The sequence below is a fragment of the Armigeres subalbatus genome, chromosome 3, assembly GCF_024139115.2.
Source record: "Armigeres subalbatus isolate Guangzhou_Male chromosome 3, GZ_Asu_2, whole genome shotgun sequence".
NCBI classification, from domain to species: Eukaryota; Metazoa; Arthropoda; class Insecta; order Diptera; family Culicidae; genus Armigeres; species Armigeres subalbatus.
The window spans coordinates 33844844-33857454 of NC_085141.1; the positions used below are offsets into that span (position 1 = coordinate 33844844).

The following is a 12611-nucleotide window of genomic DNA, read 5'->3' on the forward strand; positions in this document are numbered from 1 at the left end:
TATGTCCCAACGGCTCTCTATGAAGTGGGCTGAAATTTTTATTATTCCGTGCAACTTTCCAATTCATTTTAAGATTAACCATCAAGCTTCCTACAGGACTATTGGAGGTTTTTGAGCCCCGAACCACTTGAAAGTAGGCTTCCAAGCCTTTTGAAGGGACGCTTCCGAGCCTCTTGAAGGAAGGGTTTCCGAGCCCCTTAAAAGGAGGCTTCCGAGCTTCTGGAAAGGAGGCTTCCGAGCCTCTTGGAGAAAAGCTTCCGAGCTTCTTCAAAAGAGTTTTCCAAGCCTCTTGAAAAGGAGGCTTCCGAGCCTTTTGAAAGGAGGCTTCCTTGCCTCTTGAAAGGAGGCTTCCTTGCCTCTTGAAAGGAGGCTTCCTTGCCTCTTGAAAGGAGGCTTCCTTGCCTCTTGAAAGGAGGCTTCCTCGCCTCTTGAAAGGAGGCTTCCTCGCCTCTTGAAAGGAGGCTTCCTCGCCTCTTGAAAGGAGGCTTCCTCGCCTCTTGAAAGGAGGCTTCCTCGCCTCTTGAAAGGAGGCTTCCTCGCCTCTTGAAAGGAGGCTTCCTCGCCTCTTGAAAGGAGGCTTCCTCGCCTCTTGAAAGGAGGCTTCCTCGCCTCTTGAAAGGAGGCTTCTGGCCTCTTGAAAGGAGGCTTCCTGGCCTCTTGAAAGGAGGCTTCCTGGTCTCTTGAAAGGAGGCTTCCTGGCCTCTTGAAAGGAGGCTTCCTGGCCTCTTGAAAGGAGGCTTCCTGGCCTCTTGAAAGGAGGCTTCCTGGCCTCTTGAAAGGAGGCTTCCTGGCCTCTAGAAAGGAGGCTTCCTGGCCTCTTGAAAGGAGGCTTCCTGGCCTCTTGAAATGAGACTTGCTGGCCTCTGCCTCTTGAAAGAAGGCTTCCTGGCATCTTGAAAGGAGGTTTCCTGGCCTCTTGAAAGAAGGCTTCTTGGCCTCTTGAAAGAAGGCTTCTTGGCCTCTTGAAAGAAGGCTTCCTGGCCTCTAGAAAGGAGGCTTGCTGGCCTCTTGAAAGGAGGCTTCCTGGCCACTTGCTTGAAAGGAGGCTTCCTGGCCTCTTGCTTGAAAGGAGGCTTCCTGGCCTCTTGCTTGAAAGGAGGCTTCCTGACCTCTTGCTTGAAATAAGGCTTCCTGGCCTGTTGAAAGGAGATCTCCTGGCCTCTCGAAAGGAGACTTCCTGGCCTCTTGAAAGGAGGGGCTTCCAGGCCTCTTGAAAGGAGGCTTCCGGGCCTCTTGGAAGGAGGCTACGCTACCTAGTCTCTTGAAAGGAGGCTTCCTGGCCTCTTGATAGGCGGCTCAAGCCTCTTGAAAGGAGGCTTCCTTGGCCTCTTGAAAGGAGGCTTCCTTGGCCTCTTGAAAGGAGGCTTCCTTGGCCTCTTGAAAGGAGGCTTCCTTGGCCTCTTGAAAGGAGGCTTCCTTGGCCTCTTGAAAGGAGGCTTCCTGGTCTCTTTGAAAGGAGGCTTCCTGGCCGCCTTCTTGAAAGGAGGCTTCCTGGCCTCCTGCTTGAAAGGAGGCTTCCTGGCCTCTTGCTTGAAAGGAGGCTTCCTGGCCTCTTGCTTGAAAGGAGGCTTCCTGGCCTCTTGCTTGAAAGGAGGCTTTCTGGCCTCTTGCTTGAAAGGAGGCTTCCTGACCTCTTGAAAGGAGGCTTCCTGGCCTGTTGAAAGGAGACTTCCTGGCCTCTTGAAAGGAGACTTCCTGGCCTCTTGAAAGGAGACTTCCTGGCCACTTGCTTGAAAGGAGGCTTCCGAGCCTCTTGAAAGGAGGCTTCCGGGCCTCTTAAAAGGAGACTTCCGAGCCTCTTGAAAGGAGGCTTTCGAGCCTCTTGAAAAATGGATTCCTGGCCTCTTGAAAGGAGGCTTCCTGGCCTATTGTAAGGAGGCTTCCTGGCCTCTTAAAAAAAAAGCTTCCGGGTCTCTTGAAAGGAGGCTTCCTGGCCTCTTGAAAGGAGGCTTCCTGGCCTCTTGAAAGGAGGTTACCGGGCCTCTTGAAAGAAGGCTCTTAGGAATAGGCTCACGAGCACCTAAAGGGAGCCTTCCGAACCTTTTAACATGAAACTTCTGATCCTCTTGAAAGGAGGCCTCCTAAAACGAGTCTTCTAGACCTCATGAAAGGAGCCGTCCAAGCCTCTTGAAAGGCGACCTTCGTGCAGCTTAGAAGAACGCTTCCGAGAAGTGTAGAAAGATGTCTCCAATCCTCTTGCAACGAAACAACCGAGCTTTTCGAAAAAAAAAGCATTCAAGGCTCTCAAACGAAGGCTTCTGAACCTTCAAATTCTAGATTTTAGTTGACAAGCATTTTTTTTAACTTGACTTCAACTTTATGTTGTTGTGGTTGCTGGTTGTGGAGGTCAGGATTCAGTTGGCTATGTTGATCGCTATGCATATTATGTACAAGACAAAGTTTTGATATAAAAAATACACAATTATCAAAACATTATCAATATTGGAATTGTACTGAGTCCGCCATTACGCATTTTTGTCCGAGGTACCCCCTGCGGCTAGCAAAGGTACCCCCAGGGGTACATGTACCCCAGGTTGAGAACCGCTGATCTAGAGTAAACTTTCTTCTTCTTCTTCTTATTGGCATTACGTCCCCACACTGGGACAGAGCCGCCTCGCAGCTTAGTGTTCATTAAGCACTTCCACAGTTTTTAACTGCGAGGTTTCTTAGCCAGGTTACCATTTTTGCATTCTTATATCATGAGGTTAACACGATGATACTTTTATGCCCAGGGAAGTCGAGACAATGTCCAATCCGAAAATTGCCTAGACCGGCACCGGGAATCGAACCCAGCCACCCTCAGCATGGTCTTGCTTTGTAGCCGTGCGTCTTACCGCACGGCTAAGGAGAGCCCCTAGAGTAAACTTTAAATAAATTGAAGAATCCGTTGAGCGAATAAACATTTTTGCATCTGCCAATATTTTGACATCCATCTTCTCTAACACCTTCATGTTTCACAGATAAGCCAGCCTAGGGCTGCAAATCTCTATGATTCAGAAAAAAATAATAACATTTATATTGTTACCTATCTCTAATTTTTTCCTTGATCTATTTTCAGTTTTTGAGACTTATTTTACCTTGATCAGAGAATTATTATGGATTTGATTATTTCTACTGTTGATACACATCCTGATCTTATTATGGCATCATAACTCATTGTTTATCCAAGTCTTTCCTTCGCCTTTATACTGGTTCACGATTGTTCTTTAATCTATATTGGATATACTCGATACATACCGAAGCATAGATGGCATGTTATTTTCCATCATCACTGCCGAGAAGAGCTCTCAACAAAACAAATCTGGTTTCAATATCATTTTCATTATGACCAAGACGGATAGTTCCTCAAATAGTTTCAAAAGTTACGTGAAAAAGCCCGTGCATTCAAAATAGATGTTTGTTTCAAGCTTCACACTATGAATTAATAAAATGAAAACCTGATAACTTTTTTCCCGATTTTTTTTCAATGAATTCAAGAAATTTCCTACTTTTTTCCGCATTTCCCGCATATTTCTCGAGATTCCCGATTTCCCGTCTCACTGGCCACCCAGCAAATTGAACGTTTGGCCGAAAATGTTATTTGGTCCAATAAGACACTCTGGCCAACGTAAAAGATCTCCATCCTGGGCTGCTACTCGCTTTAGCCTTGACCAGGGCCCAGGTCAGATTCCTGTCGACTTCCTATATTTCCTTGTTGAGCCCCTGGGTCTGCCTCTGCTGCGATGTCCTGCTGGATTCCAGTCCAGCGCTTGCTTGCAGATTTCGTCTCCACTCTTTCATAATGTGTGGCCAACCCATCGCCATTTTCGCTCTCAAATTTCTGTCGATATCGGTTTTTGATGGCGTCATCGATGGACCTCAGCATTCGAGATCCAATTGTGAGGCCATCAGGCCAGAATTATAAAACGTAGACATCGGTTGATAAATACTTGCAGTTTCTGCGTAATCTCTGCTGATACGCACCAAGTCTCACTGGCGTATAACAACACAGATTTGAGTTGAATTTTCGAAAGTTGGTGCGTTGACTAATCTGATTGGATATCCATACATTTCATAGACTCGCAAAAACAACCCTAGCCTTCTTGATCCGTGCTCCTATGTCAAACTTGGTTTCACCGTCCGACGCTAACTGGCTGCCAAGATATAGAAAGTTTTCGACCTTCTCCACTGCTTGCTCGGCTACCGTAGAGTTGGAGGCGTTGTTTGTGTTTACATCCAACGATTCGGTCTTGTTGACGTTGATGGTGAGACCCGTCGTTGAGGAGCGTCGGCCAGGTCGTTCAGGTCGATCAAAGTCGTCTAGATGCTCCATAGTAATTGGCTGCCAGATCAGTCCACGGTTTGGTACACGGTCAATCGCATCCGCCATGATCTCGTCGATTACGATGAGGAACAGCAGCGAAGATAGAATACATCCTTGTCTCACTGCAGCGATTACCCGGATGGGGTCAGACAAAGCTTAGTTATGCAGAACTCTGCACGTAAAAGCTTCGTACTGCGCTTCGAAGAAGCTGACGATTTTATCCGGAACCCCCTTGCGTCTAAGGGCGCCCCACAGATTTTCGTGGTTCAGACGATCGAATGATTTTTTGTAGTCAATGAATACCTTTCGTTGACTTGCTCCAAAATGATACGAAGCGTGACAATATGGTCCACCATTATCTTCCTTGGCGGAATCCTGCCTTCTGTCGTCGGAGAGTCGAATCCCCTGTATCCGATTTAGGATAACTTTGCATAGAACTTTGAGAACAATGCACAGTATCATGATGCCAATTGTCGCACACAGCCAGATCAGCCTTGTTTGTGACCTTTTCGCCCTGCATCCAATCGGCCGGAAAAGTTGCGGTTTCCCAGATATTGCAGAATAGTTGATGCAACATTTGCGCAGCTAGCACGGGGTCAGATTTGAGCATCTGTGCTGAAATGCGATCGACCCCGGGCGCTTTGTTGGATTTCATGCTTCGGGCGGCTGCTTCAATCTCCTGCAATGATGGAGCTTCGGAGCTGACCCGGTAATGCGTCGCATCCTTGGCGGCTCATGCCGAGATGTTGATAGTTGGTCGGGCGTCGAAACTTGAAAAAGTTGTTCGAAGTTGGGTCGGTGAGTAACTGACCTGTCGCGTCTTTCACCGGCATACTTGGATTCATCCTTTTTCCACTCATGCGTCGTGAGATATCGTAGAAGAAGCAAAAGGAACATTTGGGAAAAAAAACGTCTTCCTGCTCTTTTTTCACTCCTCATTTCTCACCTCTCCTCTTAGTATGAAAAGTGAGAAATCAGAAGTTATAAATAAGGAGTGAGAAGTAAGACTGAAAAGTGAAAAGTGATACGTCTCACTTGTCGTTTTCACGCCTCATTTCCCATTTCGGGCTTCTCACTTTTCACTGTGTGAAGTGAGACGTCTGACTTCTCAATCGTTATTGCTAACTTCTTATTTCTCCCCTTTTCCACAGTCTTACTTTTATTTAAATTCTCACGGGAAATATTTTTAAGCACTACAATATGACATCACGAATGAATTTAGTCCTTGTCGAATGAAGTTTTTGACAATTCAGTAGTACCTTTCACTGGAAAAGTTTTCAAATTCGTGATCGTTATTGGTAGCTTAGTGCCAGAAACAGCACTACAAATCACAAATCTGAAACAGATGCTGCAGAACCTAATGAGTAGATCGGTGAATTCGATAGAAGCTCACAAGCGTGCCACAGAAAATAAGAATATGAATCTGATATCTGCCAGATTTGTGTTTCTATAATGATATGATGTAAAACTCTTTTAAAAATAGCAACTCAAATGGAAAAAAGAAGCACACTTTTGCACAAACAATAGCAAACAATTCCTAAAGTATACCATTTAAATGCTCTGTCTTGATTTAGTGCTCTTGATCCATCATTTCTACTAGCTACTCGGTGTTGTTGATGATATGTACACAAGTTTATTCAGTTCCAACCAGCATTTATAATACAGGACAGCCCACACTACAGAACAGCCACACTAGACAGCGCACAGACACAGCCAGGGAGATGACAGTAGAAGTACAGACATTAGTAAGAAGGTTGCGTAAACAGAGAGCGCAGTTGAGACAATGACAATAGTGACCAAAAGTGACATTTAAAACAATGAATGAGTGACTTCAACGAGCGAAGTTGGACAATACAGAATATGTTTGGTATTTGATGAACCCTTGAAATGAAGTTAGGCCAAACAAAACTAAATGTATTTGATATACGAAATATTCATGAAATGAAAAATGATTTTGATTAGGGCTTCGCGTTACAGAATTCTGCAATGAGTTAATTTCAGTTTTGTTCCTTTAATTGAATTAAATAAAATATAAAATATAACTGATCAGTGTAAGGTTTACTATAGCGAAACCCTAAGCAAAAGAATTGTTTGTGTAGAGGTCATTCTATTATCTTTTTTTTTAAATACCGTGGAGCTCCGATAGTAAGAATTCATTATTTTGGCGATGATTAGATGCCTAAATCACTTGAAAAAATAGTATTTATATAGAGAATGGTTCAATTCGGCACCGCTCAATCATCAAACTTCAGGGAAACTATGTAGATTGTAGAGGTTCAAATTGAAAACGAACTTCGTTAATATGAATGAAAACCAGCTCTTATTGTCGTGTCCACGGTATACTCATTAAGTCCAATTCCGCTCATCTATTATGGTAATGAACACCCGAATAGAAACGATCAATAAACTACTAACTTTTACCCTTTTCTTAACAAATGAATTACTAAAGGAAAATGCCAAAATGAAGGACGAGTCACATTCTAAGCGTAAATGTGCGCCGCAACTACGTGGAAGTAAGGCACCCTAAGCAGGCAGATACGATGCATGTTCCTACTATGGCGACCGTGATAAAAATTAGCTAGTCGTACTTTTTCCGTAGTGCTCTGCAGTAGTATTCCACGACGGCGAGATTCCCACGTGGATTAGGTCAGTATTTGTAGGTAGATGTCGAGTATGGAAACGAGTCGCCGGGAAGACAAAAACCAAAAAAGAAAAACACACGTGATATGGTTCGGTTAGAAAATGTGAACACTGGGCCCCCGACGGACGGAAATGCGGAACATAGTTTGTTGCTTTACGAGTATGTGTTTTTCTCTAATCGGGTTGCTACTGGGAGTTTGCCCAATCGTTTCAGGGAGTAGGAATGGGTCCTGGGAAATGAAACGGAACGAATTTTGTCTTCGGTTCTGCTTGCACTCAGCCTATCATGTTAAACCAATTAAATTTAGTAATTGAAAACATAATTTGTTAAACCAAATGATAAAAACAAACCAAACTGCTTCATCGGGAAACAGGACCGAATTAGTATGGTACTGAAGTTAGTAGTAACTCCAAATCGTGTATAACGGGACATATGGGACAAAACGAAAAACATTCCTTTTGACGTACGTTTGACAGGGTAACAAGGATTCGAAACGAAAAAAAAGAACATAAAACGGTAACAAATAAAAACAACAAATTATACTCTAACGACAGAACAAAAGAAGAATATAAATCGAACAACATTACCAGTGCCAGATCGGCGATACGACTCAAACGTCGCGATTTGGCCGACAGGCTGCGCTTCAACGGGCCAATGTCTTGTTCGAAAAGCTGTGGTCGATGTGGGGCGAATTATGCATAGGTTCCCGTTGTTCACGCCGATCGACGAGTTTTTTTGATTCAGAACGAACGGTTTCGACGCAGATGATGCGATGGGTCCCACGTGCAGTGAGGTTGTTGTTGTTGTTGTTGATGTCGTTGTTTGTCGGGCGTACGAAACAATGGTAACAAGCCAATGGCGAATCCGATTGTGGATTGTGTTTGTAAGAACACAATTTGTTGGTATCGTCGATTGATTTGGACGGGGATAATTAGGTGACAATAAAAGCAAAATTTGTTGGATAAATTTTGTGGACATCCGGTTTCGTGCGTACGCAAGTTCGTGGGTGGTCATTTTGGTTTGTGTACACGTGACGATGTGGAGAGAACGATGTGCAGGATGATCGGAAAAGTGAAGATAACGATAACATGGTGATGAGGAAGAAAATAAGAATAAAATATACAGTTAATAAAATATATCCTTAGAACACGAATAGGTAACAAAAGGCCTAGTTTGCAATGTGGAATGAACCCAATATAAATCACAACTTTATGCTTTCTGGATGGGCACCAATTCAAACCCGGAAAATAGTTCCCTTGAATCTAACAAAACCTGGAAATGATTATTGCATATCAATGGAAGAAATTCCTTTGAGGCGTTCCTCGTTAATGTCACACTCAAACATATTATTACGGTGCTTCTTTATACGTCACTTCATTTTACGGTCTTGTTCCCTCTAAAAGAATTTAAAGCATTATTTAAATTTGAAAGTAAACCTATTAGAAAACACTCTTAGAAACCCGAAAACCTATAAGTAATTGATTTGCATCTTCAACATTTGCCTTCGACTATTGCAGGTCACACAAGAACTTCCTGGACTACTGGTCTAAAATGTCTACACGCGTAACGATTGTACTCTGTTTGGCATAAAGTCGTATGGCATAATGTCATTTGGCACAAAACCGTTTGACATTCAGCAACATTGTCTCCAGCATATGAACAATTCGTGATAATTGGGGACGCATGATTGTACGGCTTATAAAGAAATTAAAATGTTCCTGTAAAAACAGGAACATTACCCATGTGGACACACCTACTAGCAAGATTACTCAGAATTGAATTTATTTGACATTGGTTCCAAGTTTTATTTTGGAGTATGCAGAAAAATTTATGCCTTTTATTACGAACAGGATTCTTTATTTCTCATGCGTTATGAAGTGTTTTTTTGAATAGGAATCATATGGTCGCGTTTTCTACATTGTGCGTACATACAGACATCACTTCTATTTGTCGAGCTTAGTCTATTAGTATATAGTACTATGCAACTCTAAGCATTCTTTCGGGCCATATGTTCTTAGACAAAACTGATGGATGCTTCAAAATGTGGAATCAAAAAAAGGGAAAATGCATGCTTTTTTAAAAGCAATCATATCCTATCTGCCAAGCAAATGCTTTCTCCGAAAGAAGGCATATTCGCTTGCCTTAAACCCAGCCAATGTCTAAATTGGAAAAAGGAACCATATCCTCTTTTTCCTTTTGCAGGGCAAAAGTACCATTTTGAAGAAAGGATCATATCTTGCCTCAAACCGAGCAAATGCATGAAGTGAGGAAAGGAGTCATATACTGCCGTGAATCGCATATTTGTCCCATATGAATAGGAAACCCTGCAAAAATGGGACAGATGTGCGAACCACGGCATTATATCTTCTCTTGCCTTCTGTCGGGCAGATACATCCTTTGGAAAAAGGGATCAAATGGCCCTTGCCTTAAATCGAGAAAATGCCTGATATGTAAGAAGGAATCATATCCGCCCTGGCCTTCTACCGAGTAGCTGCATTTTTGTAAAAAAAAAAGGGATCATATCTCCCCTTGTTTTGAGCTGAGCAAATGCCTGAATTGAGTCGAACGAATCGTATCCTCTCTTGCCTTCCTTTTAAAGAAGGGATAATATCTTCCCTTGCTTTAAGCCGAGCAAATGCCAGAATTGAATGAAAGAATCTTATCGTTTCTTTGCCTTTTGCTGGGCAAATGCATTCTTTTAAAGAAGGAATCATACCTTCCTTTGTCATATGCTGGAGAAATGCATGTTTTGATAAATTGAGCGTCTACTTTTTTGACTTATGCAGGACAAAGTGTGGTTCCAATAAGATACACATGCATTGAATTTTATTACATTTTTCTTGTGTGAAAATAGCTTTTGCTCTTAAACACATACAATTTTGTTAATCAAGTTTCCATCTTTTGTAACATATCAACATATCTTTTTTTTAAAGCCTGACTCTCTCATGATGTTCTAGCGACAATAATTATAGAGAACTATTATGCCAAACGACCATTATGCCAAACGGCCGTTGTGCCAAATGACATTATGCCAACCAGTTTTTTGCCAAATGACTGTACCACCCGCGTAACAAAAAGGCTGTAAGCTCTTTTCAAAAATGTTTCATGTCCTCTTTAATTCATAGAACCAAATTTGAATACGCCTTCAACAATTGTTCCATTGCAGGTCACCCAAGAGTTCTTTGGAGAATAGGCCCTAAGATCTACCTACACGCATAACTAAAGGGGTGTTCTTTTTTTAATGGTTCATATCTTTTTTGATCCATAGAACCAAAATGGATATGCCTTCAACAATTGTTCCATTTAAAAGTTTCGGCACCACGCCGTTTTAGTATCATCTCAAGGAGATTGCAAAGTCCGAAGAATTCCCGAGAAAATTTCGAAGTATCCCGAACGATTTCATGGAAACTTCCCGAAGAATTTCCCCAGAGAATTCAGAAACGTTTTCCGAGGAAGTTTTGAGGGGTTTACCAAAGAGATTCCGAAGAGTTACAGGAATAAATTCCGGAGATTTCCCCGCGGAAATACCGAATACTTTCACGGGGAAGTTCTGAAAAGCTTCTCGAAAATATTTCGGATAATTTTCTACGTAAATTCCGAAAAGTTCCTCGATCACATTCAGAAGAGTTTCCTGAAGAAGTTCCGAAAAAGTGTAGAGTTTCCCGTAGATATTTCGGAAGTTTCTTGGGGAAATTCCAAAAAGTTTCTCAAAGAAATTCTGAAGAGTTTCCTGAGAAAATTGTGAAGAGTTTTCCGAAGCTTTTCCCGAGAAAATGTTCAAGCCTTTTCCGATGGAATTCCGAAGAGTTTGCCAAAGAAACTTTAAAATATTTCCCGAAGAAATACCAAAAAGCTACCCGAGGAAAATCCAAAGTACTACCTGAGGTAATTCCGAAGACTTTCCTGAGTAGATTTCGGATAGTTTCCTGGTGAAATACCGAAGAATTTCACAAGGAATTCCGAAGAGCTTCCAGATCAGTTTTCTTAAGAAATTACGATGAGTTTCTCGAAGAAATGTCAAAGAATTTCCCGAAGAAATTCCGAATTTTTTACTGAGGAAATTACGAAGAGTTTTCCTAAAAAAAGTTACATGGAGATTTGAGATTTATCCGAGAAAATTCAATTTTCCGAAGATATTTTGATTAGTTTCCTGAGGAAATTTCGAAGAGATTCCCGAAGAAATTTCGGAGACCTTCCCGAAGAAATTCCAAAGAGTTTCCCGAAGATATTTCGGATAGTTTTCTGAGTAAAATTTTGAATAGTTCCCCAAGGAAATTCCCAAAGAAATTCCGAAAAGTTTGCTAGGACGAATCTTATGAGTTTCCCGAGTTTACGAAGACCTTCCCGAGGAAATTCCGAGCACTTTATCAAAAAATTTTGAAGAGTTTCCCGAAAAAAATCAGAAAAGTTTCCCGAGGAAAACCCTATGAGTTTCACGAGGAAATTTCGGATAGCTTCCTGAGGAAATTCCGAAGTTTCCTGAGCATTTTTCGAAATAGTCCACATAGAAGTTCCGTATTCGGAAGCGTTTCTCCAGTTAATCTTGGATAGTTTTCTGCGGAAATTCTCACGAAAAATTTCCTGAGGGAACTCCGCGAAATTTTTTCGTGAGAATTACGAATGTGTTTTGTGGGAAATTTCATGATGCATCGGTGGTAATTCATAAAAAAATATCTATTACAAAATTCCTCTGATATTATGGACTATCGGTAATCGTTTTGAAAAAGGACATGGTTCCGGAGATATTGGTGGGAAAAGGGATCGTAATTTTCACTCCTTCTCACGAACAGAGGATGCTCCCTCACGCTGATTTTCGCCGAGAAATCGGTTTAAAACAAGAAAAAAACTGTGATGAGAGATAACCATTTCTCCCTATTAAGGAGACTTTCAGCCCTAGGCTGGCTCGTCTCTGTAGGAGAAAGATGTTTTTCACTTCAAGCTCTGAAAAAAGATTCTCCTCCGACCCGAAAATTGCTCTATTTTGGCTCATCGAAACGAAAAGTACGAACCCTGGATGGGAGTATATGGCCACTTCCTGATCGAGCCGGAAACAAGACTTCCGTCGAGTCAAACTTCATGAATGTGTAAAGAAGACAACATGCCTTAAAAATTATAAAGATTGGGATGTCATAAGCCAGGTCTCAGGAAAAAAAAATCAAATAGAGCCTGATCACTCTTGACCAGCACTTCGGTGTGTTCCGGAATGGGACCAGATAGATGAAATTTCCATTAGAACACATAAAATGAGCTCGTTTTGTAAAATCATGGTTTGACATGTCGCAAACCAGTTTTCAGAATTGATCAAAAAGTTACCACTTCCCCGGGAAACTAGGACTCCAGGTTATTCCGGAAGGTGACCAGATGGAATAAATACTCTCAGAACACATTTCTATGAGCTTGATTTGCAAAATTATGAAGTTTGAAACGTCCAAAAGACGTGTATCCGACTCGACCAGGAAGTGACCATTTTTCCGGGACGGGAGGTTACCCCAGTACTCCTATAAACATCTCCGGAGCAATGTTCTTTTTCAAAATGATGACCGATGTTCATAACACTATGGGAATTAGTGATCGATGCAGAAAACAAAAGCAAATTCCTATGCATTTTTAAAGTTTAGTTTTCCGAGAAATTGGGGGTCAGGTACGTAAATGTTAATTGTTTATGCT

General features: G+C 42.0%; 1 pseudogene; it reads right to left on the reverse strand.

Moving 5' to 3' along the window:
- The window catches only part of LOC134226580 (phosphorylase b kinase gamma catalytic chain, skeletal muscle/heart isoform-like), a 95715-nt pseudogene that overhangs the window by 25148 nt on the left and 57956 nt on the right, over positions 1 to 12611 (reverse strand).